Raw genomic sequence first — 5,084 nt, forward strand, 5'->3', positions numbered from 1 at the left:
AGTACCTCGACATCTGCACGTTAATAAATTCTGTGTTTTAATCACCAACATACCCACCTTCCCTACACCCACCCCCGCCCTTGCTTAACCGTACGAAATCAAACAGAAACTCCCACCATTCCCAGTAGCGCCACTATACCCATAGCCGGGATTGATTTTAACAGGTGTCTGCTGGAACACGTATCAGCAAAAAGTATTCAAACATGCAAATTGATGGGTAAAACATAAACCATCCCATAGGACGGTTTATAAATGGACCCAGTGGAACTACACCACCTTTACTAGCTAGACAGCTATATATTACTAAAGTCGTTTAAACACTCTGTCGAGTGTATAGCAAGGGATGGGGAGAGTAAACAAAGTTGTAATTCCAAAATTTTGAATATACCGTTCCTTTACTGTATCTATATTAAATACATTAAATGGAATGAAAGAATTGACGAGTGTCTCAAAAGGGATAGTGAAGCTGAGCACCGGTAAAACCTGGCCACTTCAACACCTACGTATATTCAGCACAGGGACACAGCCTGACAAACAGTATCACTTATAATCACATGTACTTTACTGATGTCAACAAAGTCATACAGAAAATATACCGAACATTTTCATTTTTTTATCTCTCTCACATTTATAAAACATCTCTTCTAAAGAAGCACTCCCCAACCACTTCTACTTCATAAGAACAGGCAATCATTAATACGTTTACTACGTATATTTTAGTATATCTATCTTTTTGTTATTCACTAGTCAGAAACTTCTAAAACTATTAACTATACCGAAATGCAAACCAGAAACCATGTTCATATTATATTTCAACCTATGATCAAATGATTCAAACTATGCGTACATATAAAAGGAACATATCACTTTTACTATCTCCATCTCCTCTCCATGTAATCTCCAAACACTGTAGACAACCTCACAGTACAACAACCTACCTCAACTTACATTCAAATCTACCTCTCAGTGTCAAAAACGAGACCACAACCTGCCCACATAACATTTCTGGGTTTCGTTTTTATCGCTTTTAACTTAATAACACATACATCTCCTACCCCCCAACCCACTATTTACACAAAAAGTATAATTTGCAAACGTGGGACATTTTGTTTATCTCGCCCGAATACATCACCAAACCCAAATTAACGCTGTACCTCATTTTCAAAACCATACAGTCCTTTAAAGATGACAAACTACACTTCTTCTTTGTGAAAAAGTCCTAAACATATATAAAGTACTTATTTAACAACAGATCACACTTTATGCATATTATGTAACCAACATGAAACACCATACTTTACTAACACTATAATATTTTGAAATAAAAAATACTTTCAAACTTAAAAACATCACCTCAAATACATAATCACTACTACAGAACACATAACACTCCTTGTTCATTTCTACCTCACCTTTGTATTTGGTATGCAAATTGCAAATATCACACACACATGGAATTCTTTCTTTGTCACACACTACATGTAGAGCACCGCTTTCATCAAAAATGGAACCAGTAATGGCACAATTTCTCTGTCGCTCCACACATAAATACATGTAAAGAACAAATCAGAATACTTCATTCCTTCAACGACATTCCAAAACATATCTCCATTGTCGGGCGCAAAGAGTGTCCAGGCAGGAATACCAATAACCCCAGGAGCGAAGCTTGTGCCTCAACTTTTCCCAAAGGTGTTTCCCTCTCTGTGTTACAGAGAACACAACAGCGAGGAAAGAAGCACTCCAGAAAAAGAAGAGACCAAGGACAATATGTCCGCAGATGCGAGCCACAGGCAGGAAAGGCGGATAGGCTCAGACAGGAAGATGGTATAATCACTGCAGAGGAAGAGAACAAAACAAAAAATACTTAGATTATTTAACAGGGAAGTATATATAACATAAGCTCGTTCAATGTCACCCCCATACAGTGTGCTATCCCATACTCACCGGCGAACATGTGGCTGAAGACTTGATACCTAATGTCTTGGTCTCTTATAAAAAAAAAGGTTTCTGCAGAATATGCACCACACAAAAGAAAAGTAAGTTCCCAAAAGGTCTGAGTACTTTAGGCTCCAAGAGTCCTTGTAATAATCACAATAGCCCAAAAGGTCCTTCAAATATTGTCGTTGCTTGTATGTTTTTTATGGACTTGACATAAGCAGCAACAATGTAGCTGGGCGGTTCACAAGCTAGAAAACAATGCGTGATTTCCAGGCGATGCAGCAAGTAGAAAGCGCTGAGAAGACGCTACAAAAAAGGTGCTAGACACGCGTTCCGTGTATATTGTTCGCATAAAGTTTTCAACAAAGGAAAAAAAAAGGCGCCTCTGCCCGTTACTCCACGGGGACGCCAAGTATCTGGTTTCTTCGAAGATTCAGAAGTGCACTCTGCTTGCAGAGTGAAGGCAGCGCGTGCACAGAAGCTTGGTCGCGATGTGGGTCTCGATGGGGGTAGCTGCAGAATCTGCGGGACTAACGACCTTCAGGGGTGGGGTGACGGGAGGAACAACCCACAGGGATGCAGAGAAGATTCTATGAACAAGAAAACGTAGCTCTCAATGTACGCACCGAACAAGGGAGCAAAACGCTGACAAAGGTGGAGCTTGACTCAAAGGCAGTAGGAGAAGTCAGCGTGGAGAATCGGGGAACAGGGAATCCAGAACGACATAACTCAGGTCAGGGCAGGAAAGCAAAGCGCCGCCATTACATCTCAGGTAGCTTAAGAACCTCCCTTCGTACCAGGTGACCTATCGCAAGGCAGTATGGGACAGCGCACTATTCATCCCTCTTATGAGGCATTATGGTCTTTGTAGTGCATTTGTGGTAGCGCTAGTTCGAGGTCTAACATCCATTGGTTAATTTTGAATTTTCCATATACGAAAAGCGACTTAATATTCCGTGCCACATACAGGTCAGAAGTTCAACCTATTTTATCACCACACTTTCTGGAACATTCTACGACACCTGCCGCTTAATTGTTCATAATTTTTTTTCAACCTAACTATATAGTTTTGCAACTTTTTATCGAACATTTAACAGCACAAGCAGGTTAAAAGTTCACAATAGGGGTAAGTAGTTCATCAGCTTTATCCCCAACTCCAGCAGCACCTAAGCTTACGCCCCCAGCGCTATTAGACCCATAGGAATCAGTGCTTTACACTTTACAAATGTAGAATTCATTTGATATGCACAAATTTACCTTTGCACTTCCTATATAACACCCCCTAAGCACCATACACAAGTTATAATGTTTGAAACAAAAGTTCCTCCGAGTAGGTATAACTACATGCTGACACTACTTGGACAGATGTGGCACAGCGGCCAGAGCACATGACTTCACAGCATATGACACATCGTTTGGGCTCACGCCTTCATCTCTGAGTCCGGCAGCAGCTCAGCTCAGCATCATGAGACTCTAGACAGTACCTCCATATTTTCCGTACCCCAGGACTTCAGACCAGTAGGGGTCAGTACTTCGTCCTAGTAGGTATAAACTACTTCAGCAGGTATAGTACAGCAGGCACGGCACATGACTTCACAGCATTAGACACGCAATTTGGGCTCACACTTTAATCCCCGAGTCCCGCACCAGCTCACCTTACCAGCATCAGACTCTAGGCAATACCTCACTAAATTTCCGTAGCCCAGCACTTTCAGGAATGAATACTTTGCTTTACACCCCCTCTATAGCACACCCTAAACACCCCACAGAGGTTACAGTGCTCCCCCCTCCTCTTTCCTACTTTTTACACCCTTTTTTCCCCTTACTCGCTTCAACGGAATCACAAAATGGCAGCCAACACTTCCTAGTTGCAAACGATCGCAGCACTCGCAGTCAAAAGCAGCAAGCTTGTGCTCGTAACGCCTCAGCCAATCAGATGGCAGACTTCCCAAATATCAATATCTGTAAATTTCGATATTTCTCAAAAACTACTGAACGGATTTACACCAAATAAACAAAAGTGCTTTTTTCTAGACCAAGACCCTTCTCCCTGCCAAATTTGGGGTCATTCCGTTCACCTGTTCGACCTGTAGCCTTGTCTAAAGTTTCCTATGGAAATTACCATGGAGAAAATATGTTTTGGGACCCCCCTATTTTCTCAGCCCCCCCTTGACAAATCACCCCCAAACTTTCAACATAGGAGCTGATATAAACAAAGAATTTGTTTGGAAAATTTCATGAAGATTTATCGTACGACGCCAGAGTGATAAGCAAAACAAAAAAATGTATTCCTATGGAAACTAGGTCCTAACTATAACTACCTACTGGACCAGCACTCTCGTTGGGTAAAGCCACACTTTCGATTTATTGCGATAAAGTTTTACAAATATATATATATATATTTTCCCCAACAATCATCCCTTTAGGATAGTCATATCCCACATTAGTGTAAAACTAATATATATATATATATATATATATATATATATATATATATATATATATATATATATATATATATATATATATATATATATATATATATATATATATATATATATATATATTACCTACTGGCAGTCGCCAGTATGTAGTTATAGTTAGGATTGTTTTCCATAGGAAATCCGCAACATTCTATTGGGAATAACTTTGGCGCCGGTTGAGGAATCTGCCTGTAATTGTCGTTAAATTTGCCTCGCTACGCTCCGCTCCTTCCCTGAAAGTTTGGGGGGGATTCGTCAAGCGGGGGCCGAGATAAAAGGGGGGTCCCAAAACGTGTTTTCCCCATGGTAATTCCCATAGGGCGATTGGACTCACTTTTAGCCCGAACGGCTGAATGGATTTCCACAAAACTTGGCAAAATTGTAGGGACTGGTAGCCCGATGTGCCTTTGCTATGTCTCAAGATATGTGCTCCAGTGGATTTTGAGTAATTTGGGTTAAAAAATATATATATATCTGGGCGGAGCCTAACCACACATCTGATCTGATTGGCTGTCAGCACTTCATCCAAGAAGTGTTGGCAGCCATCTTGGGACCAATATACATGATAGCACCTCATTAAAAAGCATTGTAGTTAATAGAGGGTTTTAGGACTTTAGTTACATTATAAATCATTTGTTGATGGTACCATACTCATTTTAGGAA

Source organism: Lissotriton vulgaris, unplaced genomic scaffold, assembly GCF_964263255.1.
Source record: "Lissotriton vulgaris unplaced genomic scaffold, aLisVul1.2 SCAFFOLD_869, whole genome shotgun sequence".
Taxonomy (NCBI): Eukaryota; Metazoa; Chordata; class Amphibia; order Caudata; family Salamandridae; genus Lissotriton; species Lissotriton vulgaris.